General features: G+C 50.0%; 1 protein-coding gene across 3 annotated transcripts in view; it reads left to right on the top strand.

The window, feature by feature from the left end:
- The window catches only part of ASTN2 (astrotactin 2), a 262038-nt gene that overhangs the window by 23435 nt on the left and 224457 nt on the right, over nt 1–14146 (top strand). The window contains exon 1 of one of the 3 annotated variants that reach the window (XM_090121268.1): nt 10231–10249. The exons of 1 other annotated variant lie outside the window; for it this stretch is intronic. The gene's annotated coding sequence lies outside the window, so the exon portion shown is untranslated. Of the gene's footprint in view, nt 1–10230; nt 10250–14000; nt 14018–14146 lie in introns of those variants that run through there. One more of the 3 variants, XM_090121267.1, reaches the window with a different exon arrangement.

Here is a 14146-nt window from a genome sequence, read left to right as displayed (position 1 = left end):
CATCCCAAAGGTTGTGTTTTGCAATGTAGCAGGTTTATTTCTTTGGCTGTCTTTCTGATGAGAAGTGACAAGAGTCTCCATATGGCGCTTGTCAGCCTTCCCTCTAAAATGCAAGTAGCCTTGGAAGACTTTGGCTTGAGCAAAACGTGCCCTTCCAATGGAAACCTATTAGCTGCTGCTTTTTCTTTCCTCCCTCCTCCGTCCTTGTTAGAATAAAGTGCTTTGCATGATTTTCCCCCTTGTTTCAGCCAACAAACATGTTTGTTTCTCCTTAATTACCTGGGTGTCAATGGGGTGCTTCATCACTGTCTCTCCTCAGCCGGCTCCTTTTCCTTTCCATGTGTAGCAGCTAATCAGAAGCCTCGATTGCAAATCCTGCAAAATCCTTAAGTCTTGAAACTGGAAAGTAACCAAAAAGTGACCTTGAAATGACTTTCCATGTCCGTGGAAATTAAAATTAACTGGACTGATTTGACTGGCCTGAGGGGAAGAAGGTATTTTAAAATAATAAAAAAAATAGTAATCTGACAAATGAGCCAGGAAAGTTTTGAATGTCTCAGGTGAACAGGGACATTAGAATATGCATTAGTTATAAATGCTCTAGTGCGGAGTGCCTGAAATTGTTGGAGGAAAGTAACCTGTGGGTATGTAGGATGTATGTGGGGGATGTGGCTGTGGGAGCTGCTGTTTATTCCGGTGGCTCTGGCAGTGTGTTGGGGTGTGCAGGTGTGGTGTGTTGGTTGTTGTGAAGCTTGAAGTGGTTCATGCAAGGTCGTGTAGGATGGTCCTTGCTGAAGTTGTGGGTGAGTCCGTATCCATGGTTCTGCTTCTTCCTCATGGATGAACAGCTGAGATGGAGGTGACTGGAGATGTGCATGGGGTTGGTCCTCTTGGGATTTCCAAGCCCTGGGTTTTCACTTCTAGCTACCACATTCCCCAGGTAGTGCCAGACTGTGGCTCTGTCAACTTTACCCTCATGGAAAATTTCTTCTCCAAAAAAGTGGTCAGGCAGTGAGCAGGCTGTGCAGTGAGGTGGTGGGGTCACCATCCCTGGAGGTGCTCAGAGCTGTGGAGATGCAGCACTGGGGGACGTGTCAGTGGGCACGGTGGGGATGGGTTGGACTCAGTGATCTTAGAGGGCTTTTCCAGCTTTTATGATTTGATGCCAAGCAGCCAGAAGTGCAGCATCCATAGGGGGAAGGGTGTTGGCGTGCTGACTTGGAGAAACGTGGGGTAGGAAGGAGTACTGGGGTTATGTGGCAGGCTCCATTTCCATGTTGTCAGTCCCATGACTGCCAATGGCCTCGTTTGTCAGTTTCGAGGTTGGGCAGCAACCTTATCTTGACAAGAGAGAGAGATTTAGAGCTCTGTAATCCATGCTTGTCCATCCTAATTACTTCCCTTATCAGCCTTCACGAGAGTAACTTCACAATGGTAATTAGTCCCTTGAATCCCACCCTATCTTAATAATTAAACAGAGAATTTGAATAGCAGGGAGGGGGAAAATTGCTGTTTTGGTCTGGGAAGGTCCTTTTTGGGTGGAGAGTAACACAGATTTCTTAAGCAATCAAACACTGACTGCAAAGGGCAACTTGGGGAGGCTGCAGGACGATGACCAGGAGGAGCGTGCTGCGTCTGTGTTTGCATAGCATGAGCTGTTCCAGGAGTGCTGGTGGGGCAGCATCGAGGTAGTGAGCGCCTGTGGCTCAAGTGGGTCCACCTGGAGCTGGAAGCAACGCCGTTGCTGCAAATGAGCCCATTCATCATAGCTGGTGCTGGAGACGCAGCACAAAAAGAGGGCAGTTTGACCTAATGCTGCCCTAGAGCAGCTGCAATTACTGGAGTATAATTCATTTCAAATGGATCCAGAGATTTCTTTCCATTAACATCCAGAGCCAAATAGAGGATTCCTGAGCTGAGCTGGGGGAGGCTGCATGCTGCAAGGGCAGAGCTGGAGCTGGCAGGACTCCTGCATGCTTCCCTGGGTAGGCACCAGTTGTCATTGCTGCTGTTTAAATGAGCATCTTAACACAGGTGGCTCTGTTGGGTGTGATGTGATGATGAAGGGCACCCAGTGGTGGCAAATCTCTTGCAGAAAAACTTGATGTTCAGCTTCTTCCAAGTGGAAGAGCTTTGGTTCATAAAGTTCGGATCTTCCAAGCCAGCGCTTTGTTTTGTGTAAAGAAGTTTGCAGGGAAAAATGTGACTGGAAATGACTCCACTTCCATTGATTTTAAGAGTTGTTGTTGGGGCACAACGTGCAGAGAATCATAGAATCATTAAGGCTGGAAAAGTCCTCTAAGATCCCCAAGTCCAACCCCAAACCATCCCGCCATGCCCATGTCCCACATCTCCATGGTTCCTGAGCACTTCCAGGGCTGGTGACTCCATCATTCCCTGGGCAGCTGTGCCACAGCATCACCACTGTTTTGGAGAAGAAGTGTTTCTTAATGTCCAACCTGAACCTGAGTCTGTGGCGTTAGTTTGGCTGCCTGGTGTTGCCTTCACTAGAAGATCCAGCTGTGTGTTTTGCATTTGGTGGTTCTTTGAAAGCAGACGAGTCCCAGCCCAGCCCTGTTGTGTGCCATGAAATGAGGGCATTCAGCAGCAGTGTGGGTCTGAGGGGCAGGTGGTGCTTTTGCATGCTGCGCTGGTTCTGAGAATAAATGCAGCTCGGGCTCCGTGCTCCAGAGCTGACCTCTGTCTCCAAGGACCCTGCAAATAAATATATGTAACGGGAAGGACGGAATTGGAATCTTTTTTTAGGTTGCTGCTTTAATTTTCAGATGTCTTCTATCTAACCTGGCTCCGGGAAAAACATCTTGGTTTTTATTACAAGCCCCAAAGGCTCATACTAATAGGTTGGTTTAGAGCTGGCAATAATACCTTCTAGAAAGTGTGTGCAAAACTAGCTGAACTCGAGGCTCTGCCAACAACTCAGCATCCCCATCTCAGCATCTTCAATGGCTTTTTCCATTCCTTGCTCCCAGCCCAGGTAAACCATTGGCGATGTCCAAGAGTTCATGGTTGAGCCCAAATTTTTGGGGAAGGGTGCAGGGACGTGGACTGGCATGGAAGATGCATTCCCTTCTGCTCCTTCCAAGACATTTTGCTCCTTGCTGTGGTGCCAGGCAGTGATGGCCATGGGGAGGCAGTGGGCGCAGGGTAAGGAACCTGGTGGCTCCCACGTGATGCAGCTGTGCTGGGGACACAGCCCCTGTGCCATCTGCCTCTCCTTCTGTCATTGTGTCTCTAAATCAAAGAGACAGCTCCATTCAATAATTCATAGCCTCGTGTCGCCTCTGTAATATTTAAAGATGCCATTTGGGTTGTCTTTCCTGCGGGCTGGAGGGAGAGCAGCAGAAGTGATGGGGTTCCTTGAGCGGTGCAGTTCATCTGGCAGCCCTGCCATTCCCAACACCAACTAGTAAAGCTGTCCCTTAAGGAATGCCTTTTAATGGTCTTATCCTGCACCCAAGCAGGCTTATTTTCATTCCTGTAAAGACTTTCCCAAAATCTGAGTGGAGTGGAGGGTGCTATGCGAGTCCAAAGCGTTTGATTGTTTAGAAGTCACTGGAGTATCCCATGTTCATTATTTTAACAATTGGAGAGAGGATTTTATTTTCTCCAGAATCATAAACACGATCTTCAGTGTGTTTTATGAAAACAATAAAGCTAAACTCTAATAACCACACATTTTCCTTGCTTTATGTGCACGCATCCTTGGGGAGCGGGGCCTCAAGGACTCATCTTGCTCTGCTTTTAACAGAGTTTTAATGTGCACAAGTTGGGAAGCGGTGGAGAGCTGGATTCTGACTTTGCTTTGGTACCTGAAGGAATTTCTTTGCCTTTAAAAATGCTCAAGGTGAGCAAAAAAAGAATGTTTGGAAGAGAAAATTAGTGACGCAATGCAAGGATGTTAGCACTGCGATCTGCAAATCAGGCTTCATTTCAATGCTGTATATCACAAACTCTGCTATACGAGGATAATTTGTTTTCCAGCATCTCTCTATTTTTTTTTTTCTTTTTTCTTTTTAAATCCTGTGAATAATATTGTTTTCTTTTAGAAGAGATCTGAGGCTCTCAGAGGCAATTTGTGACATAGAACCAAAGTGGGGAGGTGAAGGGAAGCGGTTCCTAAAGTAGTTAGCCACCTGATGGATTGTTTTATATTTGAGTGCAGAAGTAGGTTAGGGCCCCAGCTCTGTCTGTGGCTGTGAGTTTTGATTGAGAACTCACTTAACGAGATACTTTTCATCCAGAAGTGTTGAGAAATCCAAAATACCATGGAGATGCTCCAGTTTTGAACACTTTTTGGGGAGCAGGGAGGGAAGGAAATGCCATCATTTGGTATTTCTTTGAAGTGTGGCTATACACCGCACTCAAAGACCTCATTGCAGCAGTTCAGTACCTAAAGGGAGCCTACAGAGGGGAGGGGAATCAACTCTTTGAAAGGGTAGATAACTGCAGGACGAGGGGAAATGGTTTTAAGTTGAAGGAGGGGAGATTTAGGTTGGATGTCAGGGGGAAATTCTTTACAGAGAGAGTGGTGAGGTGCTGGAACAGCTGCCCAGAGAGGCTGTGGATGCCCCGTCCATCCCTGGAGGTGTTCAAGGCCAGGTTGGATGGGGCCCTGGGCAGCCTGGGCTGGCATTAAATGAGGAGGTTGGTGGCCCTGCATGTGGCAGGGGATTGGAGATTCGTGATCCTTGAGGTCCCTTCCAACCCTGGCCATTCTGTGATTCTGTGTGACACTGTGGGACAGCAAATAGCAACTGCCTGAGGGGAGGTGGTAGTGAGGTGGGGTCTCCATCCCTAAAGATGTTGCAGAACTGTGGAGATGTGGCACTGAGAGCCGTGGTCAGTGGGCACGGTGGGTGTTGGAGTTGGACTCAGCAATCTTAAAGGTCTTTTCCAACCGTAATGATCCTGTGATCCCATAAAGGCTGTGTTTTTGGCTGGTCCTTGTGAGCACTGGGTGGCAAGAGAAGGAACCCAACACGTGGGACATGGGGAAGGGTGATTTGTGGCTGTGAAACATCGACACCAAAGGGCTGAGGAGCCCGAACGATGCTGGGGCAGGAGGAAAGGAGAGGAGGTGAGATGTGCTGCTGCTGCTGCTGATGGCAGGAGGTGGTGTGTAGGTGTGGGCATTTCCCAGGAGGGGATTTTTTTAGAGCCAGCTCTGTGCTCTGTACCTGGACAGGCTGTGGGTCCCATGTTGGGTTTCTGGAAGGGTATTTGGGGCAGCAGAAGAAAAGATGTGCTCTGACCATCCCGTAGGGCACACATAGACGTGTGCTGAGCAAACCCTGGGATTCACACCTGCTCACACGTGTGCCCAGCAGTGTCCCTGAGCTGGCAGAGCCATCCTGGGCAGCAGTGCTTAATGAGCCCCAGCTTGAATGTGCCAGCACTGCTCAGTGCCTGTTGGAGCTGACGTGGTGTTCTCACGTCCTGAGCCCTTTGATGCTTGTCTGAGAACATCGGTGCGCTCAGGCTTCCAAAAGAGCTCTCAGCAGAAGAGTGATAAATGTGTTTAATTTTTGCGGAGCTTGTAGCCTGGTTTTATCCCAGGATCCGTCTCTTGAGGTTTTATTAGCTGATGGTGACTGTAGGAAAAAGTCAAAGCGACCAGATAGGAACAGCCGTGGAATTGATGTCGGAAGCAAGAGCGTGTTTTGGAGATAACGTTTCTCATTCTCACTATTGCTGTGTGCTGAGTTCTGGCAGCACAATCCCAGTTCTGCTGTAGCTATGTGGCTGCTGCCCACCAAAAACCCCTCCTTTATAGATGGGGGGTGCTTCGTTGTGCCCTGCTTGGGTCCGTCAGAGCATCCCTTTAGGGACCAGTGATGAGACAGGTGACAAATGCCCATTTCCCTGATGTGCAGCTGATAAACCTGTGCAGGGAGAGCTCAGTTCAGATGGCAGGAGGAGGCTCAGCTCCTGTGTGCTGGGTGGGGGAACCGTCACCCACCTCTGGGGCTGCAAGAGGGACAATTTGCAAACATGCATTGATGCGTTCCCATAGGGAGCTGGGCTGTAAATCATCACCTTGCAGCCTGCATGCAGATTCATCCAGGGAACCTATTTAATTAGGGGATAAATTTAGAAATCAATTATTATTTGCAGAAACAGTTTCCTTCCCTCTAATGAGGCTGCAAGGATTCATCCCCCTCTGCCTCTCCCATGACCTTTGTGTATGCAGAACAGGGCTGGAGGTGCTCTGTATCTTTTCTTATTATTGGTGATCCTTGTGGGCCGGTGACGTAGGACTTTCCCCAGGACTCTTGTAGGGCAGCAGATGGGAATATAGAAATGAAACCATGCTGCTTGCAGATCTAATGGTGCAGTGATGGTGGGGGAAATGGGTCTGATGTGGATGGGGATGTGGATCAGCCTTTTCAAGGAGTAGAATGCTCTCTTCACTGCAGCAGGCTTGCTGCGAGACAGTTCCCATGCTGGATGCAGGGACTGTGCTGTGCCCAGCCCAGGGTGGCAATCATGTCACTGTGAGAGCATCGCTGCTCTGGGCTGCACGTGTCTCTGCCACTTAGGTGCTTTTAAGCTCTGACAAATTGCTTCGTCTCTGTTTTGATTTATCCACTTCTAAATGTGGAAAAATTATTTTGCCCACAGGCTCTGAGAAGTCTTAATAAATTCATTTGCTTTTATTTTACTTTATTTTGGATTTTAATGCCTCCTTGTCATCTGATGCCACTTGCGGAGCCCTCCAGCTGCTCTGTGCTTTTAGCTCTTTTAGCTCAGTCCGCTTCATCAGCACAGCTCAGTTCGGGGAGAGGTGGCAGTTTTCATAGCTCTGTTTCCACAAGAATTGTATTCCTGGTGGGGGATTTGTGAGCAGCCTGGTACGTGGGCACCTGTGGGGCTATCCAGGGAGCAAGAACTCAGAAGCATCTCCCAGAGAAGGGCCAGGGTGCTCAACTAATCTTAATCCTTGCTTGAAGTCTGCCTTGAAAGCAAGGGCAGGACCCTGTTGGAGTGGGATGTCCATCACAACGTCCGTGGAGGAGCTCTAGCAAATGTTCTACCCTGTATCAAATGCTTCTTGCCTTTTGGGCAAAGACAAACCCAGACTTTTCCAGGCTGCTCATCCTGCTGCTCCAGGTGATCCCATCCTTGCTTGCTGCTCTCTTGTCCCGATGCTGTCAGCCCATGGGCAGCTCCTGCAGTTCACTGGCTGCCAGCTGTGCCGGCGCTCACCAGGAGGGGAGGATCCGTGGGGGAACCGTGCTGTAAAAATTGCTTTGCTTCACCGCCTGAGCAGCGCCGTGAGCTATCATCTTACCTTATCGTTTTAAGAGGTATGTTTCCCAAAGAGAGACGTTTAAAAATGCATGGAGGTTATAAAGATCTTGCCTAGTTGTAATCAAGCTCTGGGCGATGCTCGCCCCTGGAGTGCCGCTCCGTTGCTCCAGCAGTGCACTGTGCACACACGTGTGGATGCTGTAAGTTAGCTGCAATGCTCGGCTTTGTGATGGAGCCTGCTGGCTTTGCAATGCCCTTCGAGTCACCCCAGCGGGTCCTGCTGTCCTTCCCTCTCACAGCAGCTTGCAGGGAGAAGCAATGTGGGGATACAAGGCTGCTCCATCCCTGTGGACTGTGTGCTGCAGCCACGGGCACTGCCTGGCTTGGAGCAGAGCATCGTGCCCGGGTGCTGCAGTTCTCTGCAGAGAGCTGAACTCCCAGCCTCCATGTCCCTTTTGTCTCACATAACCCAGCTGTTGCACAGTCACTGCTACAGAGGCACTGCTGGCAGTGCTTGTTACCTGCAGGAAGGCTTCCCTGTTGGAGAGATGTGCACCGGTTTCTTTCATGGGGATTAATGGTTGAGTTATCAAAAAGGAAATGGTGCTTGTGCCTTTGAAATAGCAAAAGCCTCTTCAGACTATCGGCTATTCCCATTTATCAGCAGTATCTGCTTGGCTTTGTGTATGGCTCTCAGTGAGAACTCAAAGCATCCTTGTGATGGTGTTGTGTCTCCATTGGGAGTGGGGTGCAAAAAGGGCATAGGGCTGCAGCTCAACATCTGTACACCATCCCTCCTGCAGGCCTCCTCCATCTCTGGAGGGCACACAGGAGCAGCTGTGATGCTTCAAGTTGTGTTCCTTTGCCTTTTTGTGAATGAGGGCGATGTTGGCCAACTGGATGAGGAAGCTGCCCCCAGCATCTCTCCATCCCTGCTATTCTGGCACTGGTTCAGCAGGCATGGTGGCAATGGGTTGGCAGTTGGACTTAGTGATGTTAGTGGTCATTTCCAACCTTAAAGATTCCATGATTCCCTTCTGGGCTCAGCATTCCCCATCCAAGCAGCAGTGCCCTGCTGTGCCGAGCCACGTGCCAGCCGTCCCCATAGGGCTGGTTTAACATGTAGCAGCACCATCTGCCTATGTGCAGTTGGCTTCCATGGCTGGTCAATGGGAGTCTCTGCTGACAAATAAAAATGGAATTGAATGGAAGGGAATTGAAAGTCAAAAGGGCCCTGTAATAATTTTAGACTGCCTGAGGCTCCGCGCTGAAACCCTGGCATTATAAATAAGGGTAATGGACTAAGGACTGAATTGCAATCAAAGCAGCTGTAAGAACGGGGAACGTACACGGAGCTTCCTTAAGGTGCGTGGAGGCTGATTGTGATCTGCAGGCAGTGAAGGCAGATCAATACCTGCTCGTGGCTTCCGTCAGCCTCCTCAGCCTTTGGTTAGAGGGGATGTGGGGGCTGCAGAACCACGAGGAGGGGTCTGGGGTGCACGGTGGGAAGGGCTGGCTCTGTCCTCATCGCTTGTCCCATGTCATCTCTTGGTCCTCAGCTCTGTCTGCATGGTGATGCAGGCTGCTGGCCTCCTGCTGTGCCTCACCATAATTGCATCTGCCTGGAATATGCACTTTTTAGAAAGAAAAGCACAGTGCACACATGAATGTTTATGAATTAATTTGGTGGGAGAGTGAGAAGAATCCCAATGTTCTGGTTGGGTTCGCTGTGCCTGATGTCAACTGGAAGAGATCCACTGTTAGTGGGACAGCAAGTGCAAGGCCAGGCTGTGGCACGTGTGTGTGCCACGTGTTCGTTGCACAGCTCTGGCCTGAAGGTGAAATGTGTTGGAGGGCCCTTTGCACACGTGTGCTTCTGCTGTACCCATGAGTTCGGAGCGTGAGAGCTTTACTGGTGAATGGGTGTACATCTTGAAGACCACAAGCTGGGGTGCAGACCTTCAGCAATTAAGAAACTGGAGGTGTGCTGGTCATGAGGGATCCAGCTGGGGGATCCTTGGTGGTGGCTCAGCTGACTGTCAGCTGTTTTCAGTTAGTCCATCAGAGCTGCCTATGAGCTATATTGATCTACCATGCCTATGCAATCTTTGAGGTGCCCACTCTCCAGATCATACATGAACCCAGTATTCTTCTCCTTCTAGACAGCCCCAAAACAACAAAACCCTCCACGCACACCTCGCCTTGTGCTGGGCTCTGGCCATTTGGTCCATTCAGCATCAGGCAGAGCAGAGGAGATGCTGAACTCGAACTTTTACAGTGCTGAGGCTGTTCCCCATGGGCTACCTCAGGACCAAGGCTCCCTGCTGCCCTCCTGCATCCACAGCAGCTCCCAGTCCCAGCCCTGGGGACGTGCTGTGCCGGAGCCACCCGTGGAGTTCCCTGCAGGTTTAGAGCATCTCATGCTTTGAAAAGAGATGATCAGAGGGATCTTGTCAACCTTCTTAAACTTCTGAGCTTCTCTATTCCTTTTTTTTTTTTTTACAACGTGCAGCTGTGTTTGTGTGTTGCCCTGGGGAGTGCTGCGAGGGGAGCAGGTTTAGAAGGAAAGGAACACGTTAACATTGAGCAGAGGGAAGGGGGAAGAAATAATGAAGTGAGCTAATGATTGAGGAGGAGAAAAACCACCGCGTTGCCAACAAAAGACCCAAACCCTAAGAAGGGCCTGTTTGACTGCAGAATTGTCCCCGGGGAGCAGGGGGAAACCCCATTACTGGAGTCGTTTTGGAGCAAGTCTGCTATAATCTGCTCTGCAGGGAGCAATCGTGTGCTGGCAAGGGCGCTGGGGAGATCTCTGTTTATGACTTCGTGCATAATTTTGGTTCATTAGCATAAGTGGTAGTAGCTAGCACCAGAGGATCTATAAACCAGCACTTGGACAGTGGGTGGTGGCTTTGGAGAGCGTGAGCTGGGGAGAGCAGCAGAGTGGCTGAAGGCAGGAGCGGTGCTGAGCATTAGGGTGAGGGATCCGGGGACCTTGGCTTCTGTGGGTGAACCCAACAGGTCTGGGGATGGGGAGGGCTGTGGGTTGGGCCTGGGGCACAGATCGGGGCGAAGGGCTCTAAGCAAAGTGGGGTTGTCTTAATGACGACCTTCAAGGATGAAACAAAACGGCGGCGGTGGATTAGCAGAGAACAAGCCAATTAAATACAAAACACGCTTTGTGAAACTTGGTGGCAGATAAGGCAGGGCTGCAACCTCCCGAATAACCGATGAACGCTGAAGCATTGCATAAGGGCTGGCGGGGGGAGCTGCTGAATATTTCAAGCCTGGCAGCCTGCCTTGGAGAAGGCAGGGGTGAAAAGGCTATCAGCTCGCTTTGTGCCATCAGCCAGACAGCGCGGGAGGAGGAGGAGGAGGAGGAGGGGGAGGCAGAGCGCCCGGCAGCCGGGAGGCACGAAGTAACAGTTCTCCAACTTTAATATCTGCTGTTTCATTTTATATTCATCATGTCAGCATAATCTGCTTTTATGGGAATCGTCTTGGTTCCCAACCAAGTGCGTTTAGGCCTTCTTGCTTTTAGGTTTGATTGTAATAAGAGCTGAAGACTTCAAAATGTTTGTGTGTGAGGATTGTAGGAACGGTGGAGGGAAAATGGAATTACCAAATCGATTGGAAGGAGCCCTGCTGGGGTCCCACATCCCTCCCTGACCTGTCCTGGATGGTGACTGTCCCATTGCCATGAGCTGTTTGGGTTCTGAGCAGTGCGAGGGTTTTGTTTGGTACGTTTGATTTCCAAGGAAAACATGAAGCTGCAGCCTTGTGGGACCCAGAGGAAGGGCAGAGAAGGAGAAAATGCTCTGTGTACTTTTTCTTAAATTCAGAGCATCGTTAGCAGATGCCATCCATCCCCGGGGGCAGTCAGCATCATCGCCAACACAGGCAGGGTTGGATCTGTGGGTCAGCCTGACCGTTTTCTCCTTGTTTTACCCACAGAGCTGTGGCCATTGCTTCAGGACCGGCTTGAACGCTGAATAGCTTGAGTTCTTCAATAGCTACAGCCTACAAGTGCTTTTCCATTGCTGCCCATTTCAAACCCTCGCTGTATCTCATTCTATTTTAGTGCAGGAATGCCCTTAATTTGTTCCAAAAGTATTTGAAAGCTCTGATAACAGGCAATCTTGCTGCAGACTATTGCATTCCTGCTGATGGACGGCATATCGCTGCTGTAACTACCGTGTAGATAGCGGGGTGACAATGCGTGTCCGGCGAAACACAGGCAGTATAATATTCATGTCAAGTGCTCGAGGCCAAGAAACTTCCCCGCATTTGGATATTGAAGGGTTCAGCAGCTAAAAGGGCTCGAGAACATTTTTCTTGCTTTTTTTTTTTTTTTTTTTTTTTTTTCTCCTCTCCCCGAGCAGCAAATCTGCTGGAAGGCTCCCGGTGTTCTGGCAGTGTTAGGGGTGGTGATGGCCAGGTTTCTTGCATCGTGGGGTTCAGGGCTGGGGAGCATTCAGATATTTATAAATGTATGGTAAATGGCACCCGGCGTTCGTCAGGAATTGCTTCGCTGCTGGGTTTTGCTTAACATTGCGAAATGAATGTTAAATTGAAGTTTCTACTTTTGGAAGAGACCTTTTGAACATGAAACAGGCTTATCTCCAGTCTAGGCTAAAATCCAAAAAATTGCCTGAATCTCAGAACTCCCCAGAAATGTTCTCTGTGATCCGTTTAAACGCCCCATGCAAAAGAACGTGTGCGGAAAGGGAAGAAATTTGGAGGATTCTGGCTGCTCCTGGGGCTTTTCCCATGCCGTCCTGGTGTGGTGCACCTTTGGGAGTGGGGATGGCTGGGTCCTGGCAGCACCACGTTGGGTCCTGCTGTGCTCCAGGCGATGCTACTTCTGATCCTGAGCCCATTTGGGAAGCTGCAGAGACGTGTTGGAAGTGTGCATGTCCAGTGAGCAGTAGTGCAGATCGCCCTGTCCCGTGGGTGACTGCACCTCTGAGCTGAGTTAGCATTGCTTTAAGTAAGTAGGGCCTTCTCTTGTGATGCTTCTGTGCTGTTCCCTCCTTGTCTCTGTAGGAGGGGTTGTGCTGTCTGTCCCAAAGCTGAATCAGTGCTTCTGCTCCTCAGTGTGACCTTAGTTGCAATTTTAATTAGACAGGTAGATGCTTGTCAGTGCTGAGCTTTAAAGTATCGGTGTGAAGACAACTGTGGTCAAACAGCTCTGCTATTGCCTTCATTTTGTTCTTACTTTTACCACTGTAAGAGGCCCTCTGCTCTCACCTCTTTGCAGGTGAGATGGCCGTGTTTCTGGCTTTCCTTACTGTGCAGTCTGCACCAGCTCCTGTCCTGAAGTGTGAGCCGCAGACCTGACTTGATTTGCAGGGCAAAGGCTGCGAGCAGCTCCTCCTGGTTCCGCTTTGCTCCAGCAAACAGCTATTTATATTAAAGGAGAGAAGGGATTATTAGGAGACGTCTCGTTGCAATGGCAGAGATATGACAGTGAGTTCACGCATCCCCTCCAAAGTGTGAGCGTGGGCTCTTATGGATCCCATGCATGGTCAGGAGCTGTTTAGTTTTTTTCCTTTGAGTGCTCAGATGTGCGCAGAAATTGGGGATAACGACCAGTGCTGTGCTTGGGAGGCAGCACTAATGAGCACAGCCCTCGATGAGGTTCAGCTGGCAGCGTTGTGCCTGCAGTGTCATTAGTGAGGTGCTGAATAAGGGGCTGGCAGCAGCAGGGTCACCTTGTCCTCGTCCCAGCCCCACTGAAGCCCCACAGCAGCAGTGGGGTGTTGCCATCCCACAGCAGCAGCCCCGTGGAGCCTTCCCATGGCACGGTGGGGACTTCTCTGCTTTAATCTGTGGTTCAAAGCCTGGAGTCTGCTGCTGAACAACGTGCTGGTTTCAGGGTTGGGAAGAAGTGTTCCTGAAAAATAGACTTTTGTTTTTGAGTCAGGAGGGGTTGGCACGTGGGTCTGTAGAAGTGGAAGCGCCTGGTCTTGTGGCTCGTGGGGCTACCTGTGACCCAGCACCTTGAAGGACCTTGACCCAAAGGGTGTTGGGAGCTCTGAGGATGCCCTCAGCTGGCCTCACTTCATTGTTCCCACTCCAAGCTAGAGCTGGCAGTGCCTTTGCCCAGTAGCTTTCAGGAATACAGAATGCCCTGGCTGCTCCCTCCACTAGAACCACAGAATCATTAAGGTTGGAAAACACCTCTAAGATCACCAACTCCAACCCCAACCCATCCCCACCGTGCCCACTGACCATGTCCCTCGGTGCCACATCTCCACTCTTCTTGAAAACATCATTCTGAAGCACGTCACGACCCATTGAAACAGATGTGAGGTTGCTCTCCCCAAACAGAAGGGAATTGGGTTTGGGTTCCCCATGATGTGACTGCTTGCTGACACCCCACGTCCAGTGACTCAGAGGACTGCCGGTGGGAACCTGACTTCTTTCCCATTGCTTGTATTGCAAATGGAACAACAAACGCAAAAAGAGAGGTGGTGGAAGGAGAAATATTGTGACTTATTTAGCACTAGTATATTTTTTTTTCGGTTTTGGTTTGGCTGCCAAACTGACAAATCGGTTCTTTGCAGAGATCTGTTAAAAACTTGATAGGCAGCTGTGGAGCTGTCAGCACTCCTGTTCTGCTGCTGCTTGGCCAAGCCAGGAGCTGCAGCTGCAGATCGGAGCTGCTGGCAGTGCTGAGCGCAGAACTGCGCTTGCTTTCGGTTGCATGGTGCCCAAATTGTCCCAGCTCCTCATTTGTCAGGTATGGTGATGTGGAGGTGTTGGGTGGAGATGCTGCTGTGCTGGGGTGTGTTGGGATGCTGTTATCCTGGCTCCCAGTCCCGAGATGGGAGATGTAGATTAGATATTAGGAGGAAATTCTTTACGCAGA

The sequence above is a fragment of the Phasianus colchicus genome, chromosome 19 (genome assembly GCF_987193195.1).
Source record: "Phasianus colchicus chromosome 19, bPhaCol1.hap1.1, whole genome shotgun sequence".
Classification (NCBI taxonomy): Eukaryota; Metazoa; Chordata; class Aves; order Galliformes; family Phasianidae; genus Phasianus; species Phasianus colchicus.
This window is presented reverse-complemented; position numbering and strand designations above follow the sequence as displayed.